Source organism: Lagenorhynchus albirostris, chromosome 7, assembly GCF_949774975.1.
Source record: "Lagenorhynchus albirostris chromosome 7, mLagAlb1.1, whole genome shotgun sequence".
NCBI classification, from domain to species: domain Eukaryota; kingdom Metazoa; phylum Chordata; class Mammalia; order Artiodactyla; family Delphinidae; genus Lagenorhynchus; species Lagenorhynchus albirostris.
In genome coordinates, this window is record NC_083101.1 from 10,269,558 (window position 1) to 10,284,386 (window position 14,829).

General features: G+C 53.4%; 1 non-coding gene across 1 annotated transcript; it reads right to left on the reverse strand.

Annotated features, from left to right (window-relative positions):
• Nucleotides 1-11,992: 11,992 nt before the first annotated feature.
• LOC132523971 (U5 spliceosomal RNA) lies at nt 11,993-12,109 on the reverse strand. Its single transcript, XR_009541736.1, has one exon. It is a non-coding gene; the product is annotated as a U5 spliceosomal RNA (small nuclear RNA).
• Between the last annotated feature and the right edge of the window lie 2,720 nt (nt 12,110-14,829).

The window sequence follows — 14,829 nt, forward strand, 5'->3', positions numbered from 1 at the left end:
ATGCAGGTGCTGGAGTAGGTGGTCCCTGCAGACCCTTCTAGAGAATGTCTTAAATGTCTCAGAATCACAGTGAGCCCAAACTTCCTTCCAGTGGTTTCTGTTTTCCAAAACTTGCAGGAGCTGCTCTGCATCTGAACAAGAAGCTAAGAGTTGAGGAATACTGTGAGCTCGGTTGGTCCAGCCTCCTCCCCGGAGCAGCAAATGTATGTTTCCTCCCAGGGTCTTTGGGCCTCAGCCTGCAGACCTCCAGCGACAGGGCGCACTGCCATGCAGGTCAGTGCTTGTGCTTGTTGGCCTGTTTGGTCCCCCTTGGCCAGGACTCCCCGGGCCTGTGCTGCCAGCCCTGCATGCCAGGTCCCTCTTCCCACCGGGCACGGCAGCTACCTCCTAACCCCTCTCCTCCCTGGTCCCCGGGACCAGTCTCCCCACTGCCTCAGGGGCCCCTCAGCTGTGTGGAGACCATGTTGACATCCGTCTGAGTCTTCTCTCCATGGGTTAAAAAGCTGGAAGGTTGTGCCCTCCCTTGTCATGTCCCTAAAGCCTGCCAGCTGCCCCTTCAGGTCCCTGGTTCCCCAGGTGAGGGACTGGGAAACGTTGGGACAGGGGGAAGCAAAGACCCAACTTGGTCATCACGACACTCACAGTCTGGTGAGGTCAAGAGGTGGCAGGTGACCCCCAGGCCCCACTGCAGTGAGCGCCATGCAAGCCCTGTGGGGACCAGCATGAGCCAGGTGAGTGCCAGGCACAGCGACGGGTGGTGGGAGCCTGGGCGCCTGAAGTGGGGAGGCAGCAGCCCTGCTGAGCGAGCAGTCGTGGCTTCTTGACGTGCTGTGGCCTCTCAGGGGAGAAGGAAGCCCCCGCCCCAGTGGCCCCAGGGAGGGAGACACTGTGGCTTCACCACCGGGCACGGCATCAACAGCTTTTGAGCTTCCCAGCTGGCGAGGATGGCGGCTGCCACGGAGGCTGAAGAAGGGGCCCCGAGACTGGGGAGGGGAGCCAGAGGTGGGGAGAAGGGGTCTGCGCCTCCGCCCTGCCACCCCCGGCCTGCTCCCCAGTACCCACATCGGCATCCCCGAGGGGCCACCACGGCCTCCATGGCAGCCCTGGCAGGACCGGCCCCCCGGCTCCTGGCACAGCTCCTGCCACCTGATTCTTGCCGGTGCTGCCAGGGCTGCTCTCCTCCTTCCAGAGGGAGGAACGGGAGGAAGAGAAGAAAAAAGCAGGGTCTTCCCATCTCAGCGTCAGAGGGCTCAGGGTGCAGACCCGGGATCAGACCCCAGCCCCCCACACCCTGGCCTGTGAGCTGAGCCTCCTCCTTGGGCATAAGCAGCGGCATCCGTCCCAGAGCTCCGTGGGGATCAGTCGGTCTGAGGACTGAGGGGCCCCTCCCAGGTGTGGGTCCCGATCCCACCCCCTCCTCACCGGCCTCACTCGCTCCGGGTAAGCGGCTAACTCCTCTGTGCCGCGGGGTCCCTGTCTGTACGATGGGATGAAGACGCCAACTTCAGGGCTGGAATCAAGACTCAGTGAAACAATATACGCACAGGGCCTGATGTGCGAACACCTGATAAACGGCCACATGATGTTGGCATCTGTCATCTTGCTTAGTCCGGTTGTGCGAACGCCATGTTCTCCCCAGTGGTGCCCCCCCTGAGGGGGGACCCGGCTGTGCCGAGCTGTCCCCTCCTTGAGTTCCAGAGTCCAAATAAACTGCCGTGGCGGCGCCAAGGCCAGCTTCCTCAGTGCCAGGAAGGAGGGCACACAGGCGCCGGGCCTGGGCCCTCTGCCCCAGGGACAGACGGCTTGATTTGGGGGCCCTATGCTGCGAGCCTGCACCCTGTCCAAGTCCCAGAGTCAGACCCTGCGGCTCTGCCCACCCTGTCCTTCCTCACCAACTGATTCTGTGAAGCGAACACTCACTGAGTGCCCTCTTATGAGAGCAGACCCTGGGGTCGGGCAGATTGTGTTCAAATTCCAGCTCTCTCCTGGTTGGTGTGTCCTCAGATGAGCTACTTTACTTCTTTGAGCCTCAGTTTCCTCTTCTGTAAGATGGGGACAATAATACTTTCTTCAAAGGGGCCTTGTGAAGACTGGATGAGTTTACTAGGCAGGATGGCTGGGCTGCAGTGACACTAACAGCCCCAAGACCTCAGTGGCTTTAACACAGCACTTACTTCCCATCTCACAGAGTCAGCCGTGGTCCAGCCGCCTTCGGGCTTCCACAAAGGCGCAGGTGGGGGACAGAAGGGCTGGAGAATGGGCAGCAACAATGAGATACTGTGGTTCAAAAGTGGCACATGGGGACTTCCCTGGTGGTCCAGTGGTTAAGACTTCACCTTCCAGTGCAGGGGGTGCTGGTTTGATCCCTGGCCGGGGAGCTAGGATCCCACATGTCTTGCGGCCAAAATACCAAAACATAAAACACAAGCAATACTGTAACGAATTCAATAAAGACTTTAAAAATGGTCCACATCAAAAAAAAAAAAATCTTTAAAAAAACCCAAAAAAGTGGTACACGGGTCCCTTCCCACCTTCACTCACATTTCATTGGCCAGAATCAGTCACCTGGGGGACAGAGAGGTGCGACCACCAGAATGGGAAGTCACAAATGTTGGGGAAACAGTCTCAATGTCTGCCACCATGAGATGACACTGTGCTTCCCAAAAGTGCCCATTCACAGGCCGCCCCAAGATAGCACCGCATCTACAGTGAAATATTTCCCCTGATACTGATCCAGGCTAATGCTGTTCTCTACCTTAAACTTCATCCTAAACAAGAATGGCCGTGGAGTCCCGGATTTTGTGTGCAGCATATATGCTTTCTGGTGCACACTGAAATAAATACATCACTGTTTGAATTGAAAACATCCACCCACACACCGCTGAAATCACATCGTGAAGGACCACAGTCACACCTCCCACACTGGCGAAGGTGAAGTTAAGTTGACGCTGTTCTTTTATCAGTGCCTCTTATTAAGCTCTCAGAATAGGTTAGTTACTATTCTATTAACCGCTTTCTCAGTCCATCCACATGCCCACCTAATCCCCATTTTACACATGAGGAAATGGAGGCAAAGAGAAGCCTCCTCTGAGGCCATGCAGCTGGGAAGTGATGGAGACGCTCTCCCGCCTCCCACCTGCTCCCCGCCCCCCATCAAAACAAGCCGTCCCCAACCTTGCTGGGCCTCCATCTCGGCTGATGTGGCCCAAATGCCCTTGATCCTGAAGGTTCCCTGGAGGCCCCGCTGGGAGGATCCTGCTCTTTGGAAAGGCAGCCAGGAGAGGGAAAGGGTTAAGCCTGTCATGTTGTGTTCCCACCAAACACCTCTGCTTAAATGCAAAATCCCAACAGGGTGGTGTTTGCTATAAAAGCCCTAAGAGTGATTTGTGAAGTCTGGAAGGCCTGTAATCTCGTCAGCGTAATGGGATTATATTTCAAATCACCACGGCCTGTTCATTACCCATTTAAACTCCTCTGACAGAGGAAAACTTACATAAACCGTGCACGGCAGCCCTTGCCGACTTCCCCACTCTCCTTCCTGATTAGACAAACAGATGCTGAGGTCTGGAATGAAAAAATAATGTGCCCATTTATTCATTTTTCTGACAAGTCACAGTAGATTTTTAACTGCCAATGAGTGACCTCCCGGAGGTGCTGCGGCTGGGAGGTGGCCTCCAGGCAGCGAGTGGTCATTTCCTGGCCTGGCTGGCGATGTCTCCTGGGACCAGAGCTGAGCCAGGCTGAGCCCCTCTTCTTGCCCTGGCCTGGCTGGGGCAGGGGGCTGCCTGCTGGGCCTCTCAGCTCTCACCACCCAGAGGGGGCCGGGGACCTCCTCAGGGTGACCAGGACGCAGCCACAGCCTGAAGTCATAGAGCCCCAGCAGGAATCCTGGCCCTGCCTTGGTCAACCAGGTGACCGAGGACAGCTTTCAACTCTCTGAGCCTCAGTAGCCCTGTCTGTAACGTGGAGAATGTAAGAGAGCTCATCTCGGAGGTGCGGGTTCAGGGTGCAGCTCCCATCCCAGGTTCCCAGGGACGGCATCCAACCAGCACCACCAGCTGTGCCAGGCCCTCCTTCACCGTGACCTCTGGCGGATGGGGTTTTGCTAGTCACTTGCTGGGGCTGTGTCACTCTCTGTGACGGTGCCTGGAGCAGAGGGGGGTGGGCGGAGGGGCAGCTGGGTCAGGCAGCCCAGCTCTGCCTGCCCCACCCCGGTCCCAGGGTCCTGCCCCTGGGGTGCCCCCTCCTCATTCAGAAGCAGGACACTGCCCCTGAAGACTCATGTCCCCTGAGCTGGGCCAGGTGGCCACCGGCTAGAGGGGGCCCTAGGGCAGTGAGTGGAAAAGGGCAAAATCACCCCTCATCTGTCATTTAAGGCCTCCCACCCTCTCCCAGGGCCCCGCGAGCTCAGCCTCGGTGATCCCCAAGTCATCTCGTGTGTGGTCACATGGTGCCCGCCTCCCCACCCTCCCATGGCCCCTGTAGCCAATGCCCTGACCCCAGAGACAAGCGAGGAGGGTGCCGGCATGGATAAATGATGCACCTCTGAGAGCCGGGTTCAACCCTGGAGCCGCCACAGGCTCGCACTGCAGAAGTCACAGCCAGTCACATCTCCCAGCCCCGTCTTCACGGCCCTCCTGTGGCCCTTTCGGGGAAAAAACTCAGCCACAGACTTCCTGAAGGCAAAGCCCAGTACGGGGGAGAGGGGGTAGGCTGAGTTATCTTTGGGTCCAGCCCAGGGCCTGGCCGGGGCTGGCAGCAGCAAGTGCGCTCCATACACTTACCCTGTCATTCCACAAACATCTGAGTACAGCCTCTGGGCAGGGCTTTGGCCCTCAGGCTGCAGCAGGAACACAGAGGCTGATGCCCTCCAGGCCCCCTCACCTGGCAGGGAGGGCGCACTTTACCTGAGAGGCCTGGGAGAGATGACAGCCAGGAGCTGTAGTGAGGTGGCGGGCAGACCAGGGCTGGGACGCCGGGAAGCCCTGCTCCAGTCACTGGGAGCCGGTGAGGGAGGGGGCGGCCAGGTGGGTGAGTGTTCAAACAGCCTCAAGACTTGAGCTGAGAAGCTGCAGAAGGAATGAAAATCTGCCTCCTTGCTGTGTGATCTTGACCCATGACTCAGCCTCTCTGAGCCTGTCTTCTCATCTGCATGACTGGGACAGAGTCTCATCTTCAGTGTCACTGGCCTGGCGCACAGTAGGGGATCAGTAACAGGTAGCCATGGAGACAGGGTGCCTAGTCACGTACAGGGAACACGAGGACCAAGGCCTCCCCCTGCCAGCTGGCTTCAGGGAGCATCCCCAGAACCCCAGGGAAGCCCCCTGGATCCAGCTGGGGGCCTTGGTCCTCCCTCCCAGGGCCCTCTCCCCTCACCAGACCCACCTGCCTTGCTGACTAGCCCCCAGGCAGGGTTCACATCTTCATGCATTAACTCTACGAATACATAAGAAATACTGTGAAGTTAATTCTTTTTAAAATGATAACATTTGTCTATATTAGAGCATTCCAACCCCCAGCTTCCTGAAAGCTAAAAATATTTTAATGTCATATTCCCATGTAAATTTTAGTTTAGAATTTAATACCCTTTTAACATACATTAAATTTTTAGCATTCTTCAAGCCCTTGACTCTTCTAAGGGCTTAGCTGCTGGGTGTTGGAGAAAAGGGCTGGGGAAGGCTGTGAATTAAGAGAGAAAGTTCTAGACTTAGGTTACCCCCAAATCTCTGTGCCCACCTCATCTTGAGAGTTACTCTGAGGAGTGTCTGAGCCAAACCCTGGAGTCCTGAGGAGGTGTCAGCAGTCTTGGTTTCCTTGCTGGAGTGGCTGTGACTTTATCAAATAAATACAGTTGTGGCTTTATTGGGGCCCCAGGAGGACTCCTCACAGCAGCCCAGGTCAGGGGAGCCAGATGGCCTGGTTGCCTGGCTCAGACCCTGCTTCTGCCACTTGCCAGTAGGTGACCTTGGCAAGCTGTCAGTGCCTGTTTCCTTGCCCCAAACAGGGGCAAAGAAAATGGGGCCAAGGTCAGAGTTAGTGCACAGACTGTGTTTGAGCGAATACTTACGAAGGGGGAGGTTAGCAGCTCCGCAGAGGAGGTGACCTCCAGGATGAACTGGCTGGCCTTGCTAAGGGGTCCAGGGGGGTGACGTATGGGAGCTGGAGCAGATCATTTTGACTGACCCCTACCCCCACTCCAGCTCCTAGAGTGAGACCTCATCCCCCAGCCATAGGGATGTCCAAGGGTGTCTTTGCAAAGCACCATGATTAGCCCATGGTCAGCAGCCCCCCATTAGTTCCCTCTTGGGACGAGACCAGGGACAGCCAGGGGAGGGGCTCCGAAAATGGCAGGAAGGGGCATTCACAGCAGCCTTTGGGGGAAAGCGGAGTGGGGACTTCATGCCCGTGCTCACCAGGCTGAGGTCTGGGGTCTGCCTGGGGCACTTGGCCCACCAGCCTCGAACTCTGGGGTCCGGGGCTGCTCTGACCCAGGCCCACACCCCCTGCCATGGGTCACCAGGCAGGGTCCTTGAGTGAATCCCATGTCTCTGAGGGCCCATCTGTGAAACTGGGGCAAAAATAACAAAGCCTCCCTCTTGGGAGGACCCAGCACAGTAGGAGTCATCACCAAGACTCGATGTGTGGTGAAAGGCTCGTGGGGCCATCCGTCCAAGCGATCACTTACAATGTGAGACACTTACAATGTGGAGACCTGAAATCCAGTGAGATGACGGCTCTCCTTTCTAATCGCTTTCAGAGGACGATACAATGCATTGATTGACAGAGACGAACCACAGCTTGGGCTCTGACCAGTGTCTGCAACTAAAGCAGCAGGCTTGTTGACGTAGATTTACAAAGAGCATCTCCATCCTGGCTAGAGGAAGGCCTGCTGTTGGTGTGGGATACTGGGGGGACCCAGGGACTAGGTAGGGACGCTCTTGAGCCTGCCCCAGAAGAAGCCTAAGGGATCCTTCTCCAAGGTGGCCACTAATGAGTCAGTTTCCTCATGGGGAGTGAGTGAGTTCCCTGACTCTGAAGGAATGTAAGCACTCAGCATTCAGTCAACACATGTCCACTAATGCCTACCCTGTGCCATGCCCGGCACGGGCCCTGAAGGTACAGAAATGACCTGACTCGCATCCTCTCTTTGGGATCTCGTGGTCCATGGGGCCGAGACCTGTTCTCTAGTGTTTGGGTGACCAGATGTCTAGAAGGGGAGTGGAAACAGACACATCCTTCTCCTCATAGACCTCTTCGTAGCTGGGGGCTGAGAACACTCCTGGCTCTGGTGGATCCAACTGGAGGATGACAAGCTGGTGGACGCCTGGGGAGGACAGGTTCCAGGGCAAGAAACCCCAAGAGGAGCTCACCAAGCGAGAGGAAGGAGAGTGGCCAGCAAGTCCAGCCCCGTCCCTGGGGAGCACTGTGAGCAGGAGGTGGCTCCTCGGCCTCCCTCTGGGCTCAGGCAGCCTCACCGCACGGCCCGTGGCTGCAACTCCTTGAGGCCTGAGAGCTCAACGTGCACAAAGACCCCTGCCAAATGGCTGACGTCATCATTACCCAATAAATCTTCCACTTATTATGGAAAGAGGGGCTCTTAGGGGCTTCTCCCCAGATCGTTGGTTTCTCCCATCCATGTTGGGAAAGGAGGCCTTTGGCTTTGGGGGAGGGTCTTATCTGTGTCCCTTCCTAGGATGCTGTGAGGGGCCCTTGGGGACGGGACAGTTGTCCTAGGCTATCTTATCACAGAGCAGGCCCCAGCTGACATTCACACCTCCCAATACGGAGACCAGACTTTCTTCAATGTGTGTGTCACCAGTGGACAGAACTTCAGCAGCTGCCTTGCGTCACCTTGATCACCCTCAGCTCTGCTGTCCCATTTCTGGGCCTCATTCTCTGCTCCTGGAAGGGGCATCCTCCACATGGCAAGAGGGATGTGGACAAAGGTCCAGTCTGTTCCAGGCTTTGGAACCACAGAGGAAGGACTTCTTATCTACATACCATATACACATGCCAGGCCAGGTCTCTGATTGGCCTGGCAGTGGTCACGTGTTCACCCCCGGGCCAATCCCTTTGGCTAGGGGATGGGCTGCTGTGATTGGCAGCACTGCCCCCACCCCCAGGACCACAAGGCTCAGGGGAAGGGAAGGGCCTCAGTCAGCAGAGCAGAGGAAGGGGGCGACAGGTAGAGTCCTTGGACCTCCTCAGCAGTTACTATGTGCCAATCACTGTGCTAAATACCTTTTTAAAATTTTTTCCCAAAGTCACCCAGAAGCAGAGGCCGACAGCATCCTTCCACAGTAATAAGACCTAAAGGGTGAAGGGGCTTTGCCCAGCAAGGAAGGAACTGGACCTGCTTCTGACTCCAACCCCCAGTGCCCCACCTCGTGCACCACCGACCCCGTGTGGGCACAGAGGAGGCGTGACCTCGCTCCAAGCACAGCGTGGGAACGGTGGCCTGAGTGTGTGAGCATGTATGGTAAGTGATTGTGTGTGGTGTGGTGTGTATATGTGGGGTGTGTGCAGTGTGCGTGTGTGGAGTGTGTGGCGTGTGTGTGTGGTGTGTGTGGTTTGAGTGTGGTGTGGTGTGTGTGATGTGGTGTGGGTGTGTGGAGTGTGTGTGTGTGTCCAGTGTGTGTGTGTGTGTGTCTGGTGTGGTATGCATATGGTGTGGTGTGTGTGTGTGGTGTGCATGTGTGGTGTGTGTGTGGTGTGAGTGTGTGGTGTGCATGTGTGGTGTGTGTGTCTGGTGTGGTGTGTGTGTGTGTGTGTGTGTCTGGTGTGGTATGCATATGGTGTGGTGTGTGTGGTGTGTGTATGGTGTGGTGTGTGGTGTGCATGTGTGGTGTGTGTGTCTGGTGTGGTATGCATATGGTGTGGTGTGCATATGGTGTGGTGTGTGTGTGTGGTGTGCAGTGTGTGTGTGGTTTGAGTATTTGTGATGTGTGTGTGTGATGTGTGTGTGGTGTGTGTGTGGTGTGTGCATGTGTGGTGTGTGTGTGGTGTGAGTGTGTGGTGTGGTGTGTGGTGTGTGTCTGGTGTGGTGTGTGGTGTGAGAGAGTTTCCTCCTGAGCCGCCTGCCTGTGCCCATCCCCGCTCCCTCTGAGCAGGGTGCACGCCCTCACACACCTGTGCTCTGGGCACAGTGAGGCTGACGGCGTCGGCTCTCCGAGGAGGCCATGCGGGTCTCTAAGCAGCCCTGTCCCCACTGCTGAACAGCTGGCCACCATCTTGGCACGCATTTCCCTGTCATATCTGATTTGCAAAGTCGTGTCTGTAACAGACCCACAGGAGCGTCCAGTTGGGGCTTTTTCAGGTCAAGGAGTATTTTCCAGTCTCTGGTTCTTCAGAGGAGAAAAAGAATGTGAACAGTCCTCCTTCTCCGTTGCCAGGCTGACACTCTCAACCGTGGAATCTTCCTCCCAGCCACCCTGGGCTAAGGGCTAAGGCCTTGAGTATCACCTTGAGGTTCTGTCATTATCCCATTTTACAGATGAGGAAATTGAGGCTCACAGGAGTCCTGTCATTTCCCCAAGGTCACACAACAGCTAAGAGCAAAGCTATAATTTGAACACAGCCCCTCTGGCCCCTCAAGCCCTCACTCATCACCATCATGTCCACAGCCTCCCTGCAGATGCCTGAGCTGAGCTCTCCCCGCTGGTCTAATGCCAGGACCTCCTCCTCCAGGAAGCCTGCCTGAACTGTCACAGCCCTCCTTGGCGCCTTGGGCTCTTACTCACCATTGACTGTAGTCTCTGGTTTCCAGAGCATTCTGGGAGGGGCCCACCAGAGCTGGGTGACTTTGACCTCCTGAAGGAATCGACTTAGCCAACGTGCTTTGACTGCATGGAGTGGAAGCCCATGAGGATGCGGGCTAAGCAGGTTCCTTTCCTGCAGGACCCCTCAGAGCCTTTAATGGGCACCATGCACCACGCTCCAGAAAGGGGTGGCATATGCAGTGCTTCCCAAACACATTTTTTGCCAGAGCATGTGTTCACATTTCTAGAACTGGGGCAGCTAAGAACTCAGAGTGGTGATGTTGTTTCAGGCAATCCAAAGGAGGCAGGATCAGGTCCTGGCTGAGAGAAAACCAGCTCTGCCACCTATTAGCTGTGTGACCTTAGGCAAGTCACTTTACCTCTCTGAGCCTCAGTTATCCCATACACTTCCATGGGGCTCATCAGGACCACTCCATCTTCATCCAGGCTTCCATCATCACCCTCCAACCAGCAAAAGCCTCTCCCCAGGCCTCTCTGGCTCCCATCTGTGTCTCACCCCTAGATATGAGCTCTGGGCCTGGAGGACTCAAGTTTGTCTTGCTCCCCACTCACTGTATCCCCAGCACCAGAGCAGGCCTGGCACAAAATAATGTTTAATGAGTGAATGGATGGATGAATTCCTGTGTGAACACTGAATTTAGTCTGGGGCATGCATGGCTGGCGGAGCAGCCCAGGGCCACTCCCCACCCTGATCCCCCTCCCTACCCCTCTCCTACACTTGAGTCTGGTTTGAACCTAAAGGAAGTCCAAGTCTCACTCAGCAAACATTTATTCATTTTGAATAATTATATCCTGTTGGGAGTTGGCAGATGGTGAGAGATGGTTGGGAGAAACTCTTTGTCTTCTCATATAAAGAACAGCCTCCCCCCTAGAGGACACTAGAAGCTCCAAGCCTGGGCTCTGCCCCCAGGTGCATGGGCTGCTTGACTCCACACCGCACCACTGTGGCAGGACTATAGCACTGTGCCCACTGCACACATGAGGAGAGAGAGGCTCAGAGTGCTCAGTGACTCACCCAAGGTCACACAGCTAGGGGGAAGCAGGGCAGAAATTTCAACTCGGTTTCATCTGACCCCAGACCCCGTAATCTTTTTTTTTTTTTTTTTAATTTTATGGTCACACTACTCTTTTTTTTCTTTTACTTTTGGCTGTGTTGGGTCTTCGTTTCTGTGTGAGGGCTTTCTCTAGTTGTGGCAAGCGGGGGCCACTCTTCATCGCGGTGCACGGGCCTCTCACTATCACGGCCTCTCTTGTTGCGGAGCACAGGCTCCAGACGTGCAGGCTCACTAGTTGTGGCTCACAGGCCTAGTTGCTCCGCGGCATGTGGGATCTTCCCAGACCAGGGCTCGAACCCATGTCCCCTGCATTAGCAGGCAGATTCTCAACCACTGTGCCACCAGGGAAGCCCCAGACCCTATAATCTTAACCCTTGTTCTTAACTAAAAGGCATGGGACACTGGGAAGACCACAGTTCTGATCTGGGTTGAAATCCTAGCTCTGCCTCGCCCCCTATTTTTGCATGACACTAGACCAGTCATTTCACCTCTCTGAGCCTCAATTTCCTCATCTGCACAATGGGGCTAATAATTCCTCCTCTACAGGGTCATGAGAATTAAACGAGCTAGTAGATGGGAGGGAGATTTCTGAGGTAGAGGCATATAACAGGTGTTCAATAAACTTTTGTGGAATGAATGATTACCTTCTGCTGGTGCTGCCAACTGTCCCGGAACATGGACAGAGAGACACAGAGGCACAGAGCTTGAACAAGCATTCCCTTGGACAGACAATGAGAAAACAGTGGGGATTGGAGCTGTGTGCTTGAAGCCAGCACAGCCTAGACACATTCTCCAGCTTCAGGGGCTCTGTGTGGGCACATGAGCCTTGGTACATGTAGGCCAAGACGCCTGCCACACCACTCAAGTTGGCTGCCTCGACACTCACGATGGCCAGCACACCAGCCAAGATGGCCGCCACACAGCTGCCCCATCTGCCCCAAAAAGCAGCATCCACTGGGTACCAAGAGCCCCACTGCGACTGGATTCAAAACAAACAAACGAAAATAATCGTTAAACTGTGACCAGACTCCAAACGGAGTGAGTCAAAACCCGGGGCAGCCTAATCTCTCCCAGGAATAAGAAGAAGCCAGTCAGCCTACCCCTGTGCCCCTGAGAATGCTGGGTAATTACTTTTTCCCTTTTGTCTGTTTTCTTTTAGCAGAACCACCAAGAACTGGCCACAAAAATCAGTTAAAGCTTCCAAAGTGCTTCTTTCCCCAGAAATCTTTTATAAAAGGTGAAAGATTTACAGGACCTGAAGAGCAAACCAAGCAGGATAATTGTTTTCGGAATGACCCCAATATTTTCACCCCGGCGACCCCAGCTGGGCATCTTGCCCCATATTTATGATTCCTGGTCTTCTGCGTGCCACTGGGCGACCTTTCTGAGCCCCCTGTGTGAGCCCCCAGTTCCTTATCGGGCCTGTAACTCACCCTGACGCTCTCTCTCGGAAGGGTCTTAATGCACTTTAATTTCCCCTCATTATTTCCCAGACTTCAAGGTTTTCTCTTTCGAGCTGCCCTTCCTGGGACAAGCATAATCTGTTTGCCATCAAGCCCAATAAATATGTTTGTGCGGGAGATGGGAACCGTTTGGGAAGAGTGGCTCAGGCCTGGGAAGCAGCCTCCAGCTCTCACTCCCTCTGGGCAGCAAGGGCTGGTCTGTGTGTCCTTGAGCCTCTGTCCTGGTGGGAGCCACTGCCTTAGTTCTAAGGCTGGGTGGCCAGTTGTAGCAAGTGAAAATACAAGACACTCAGTTTAATTTGAATTTCAGATAAACATTTAATTTTTTTAGTATAAGTATGTCCCATTCAATATATGCCAAAAAATCATTCATTGTTTATCTGAAATTCAAATATAACTGGGTGTCTTGTGTCATCTGGTATCAGCTCCTGGGGGCGGTCCCCCTCACTCCCCCAAATGCAGATTAACATATTGGAGAGTGTTCATTCACTAGTGTTGCCATAACAAAGTACCACAGACTGGGTGGCTTAAACGAAAGAAATTTATTTTCTCACCATTCTGGAGGCTAGAAGTGCAAGATCAAGGTATCAGCAGGGTTGGTTTCTTATAAAGTCCCTCTCCTTGGCTTGTAGATGGCCCCCTTCTCCCTGTGTTCTTACGCGGTCATCCCTCTGTGTGTGTCCTAATTTCCTCTTCTTAAACAGCCATGTTGGATCAGGGCCCACCCTAATGACCTCATTTAAACTTAATTACCTCTTTGCAGACCCTATCTGCAAATACAGTCACATTCTAAGGTACAGGGGTTGGGACTCCAACGTATGAATTTCATGGGGATACATTTCAGCCCATAATAAAGGGTGTTTAACCACCTCCCACCAGAAAGCCCCAGAGTCTGGGGCTTAATCCAGAGCAGGCCTGGGAAGACAAGAACCTTGCCTGTCTGGCCGCCATAAGGTTCTGTAGCACCTGCCAGTGCCTGGCTCAGAGAAGGCCCACAATGAATGCAGTCAGGGTCCTGTCAGATTCACCCACACTCTCTCTCGACCGTCCTGGCGATGCTGAGGGTTCCCCTGAGGACCCTGCAAGGCAGGTACAATCAGTCAAGGGGTGCAGAGCAGGAATGAGGCCCAGGAGCACAAGGCAATTTGAAATTGTCCAAACTGTCCAATCCTAAATTTGCTCAGACCTGCCTACCCTGCTGTTTTGAGATTGTATCACAGCCATGCAAGAGACTACCTTTGCGGGAATTTTGCAGGGAAGGGTACCCCAGACTCTCCATACTATTTTCCCAACTTCCTATAGGTCTATAATTAACTTCAAAATAAGAAAAATTTGAGAAAAATATAAAACAAGAATGTGTTGAAGAAATCAGAACCAAATCTTTATTTACATGAAGTTTATTCAACCCCAGTGAGAATACAAAATACCCTGGTGCCCCAGGTTGAACTATGAAAGATACAGTAGATAAGATTTATAAACTCAAAGAACTTTGTGTGAGAAAGTTATTAATACACAATAAGTTTAACTGATACTAAAAAGGCAATGATGGGGACTTCCCTGGTGGCTCAGTGGTTAAGAATCTGCCTGCCAAGACAGGGGACACGGGTTCGAGCCCTGGTCCGGGAAGATCCCACATGCCGCGGAGCAACAAAGCCCGTGCGCCACAACTACTGAGCCTGCGCTCTAGAGCCCGCGAGCCACAACTACTGAGCCCATGTGCCACAGCTACTGAAGCCCGCACGCCTAGAGCCCATGCTCCGCAACAAGAGAAGCCACCGCAATGAGAAGACTGCGCACCAGAACAAAGAGTAGCCCCCACTCGCCGCAGCTAGAGAAAGCCCGCATGCAGCAATGAAAACCAACGCGGCCAAAAATTAATTAGTTAATTAAAATAAAATAAAATACATTATTTTAAAAAAGGCAATTTAAAATTTTAAAAAGGCAAGATGAAAGGAATAATGGAAAAAATCATAAATATTGGATAATTAGTGGAAACATAATAAATAAATAAATAATTTAATAAATAAGTAATGAATAATTGGATAAAGTAATTACCTAGTATCTTAATGCTGGCTGATTTTCTGTCCTGACCCCAAGATTGATGGATTTTCATTACCTTTATCTAATCATGTCCCTCTTTGATGTGAAGACTTGTTTTTACTTATTTTTAGAATACTCTGTCAGCTTCTAATATTTCTAAGTATTATTAAATTAATATCTTGGCTTCTGTAATTGATAATCCACATGAAATAAAAACCAAGTGGAAACAAAGAATGGAACTATGCCTGAGTCAGAGAAGATGGTACAAGAGCAGGAAAGTTCGATCAGGTGACGCAGTGAGACAAAGGCTAACTACTGGAGGAGAGGCTGTCACTCCAGGGGGGCAGGACCTGTCTGTCTGTCTGTCTCCTCACCCCTGATTCTCAGAGTCTGGCACAGGGAAGGCTCACAATATTTGCAGAGTGACTGACTGACTGACTAATGAACGAATGGAAGATGCCTCAGTTGGAGTTCTGCCCATGGCCTCCCTGG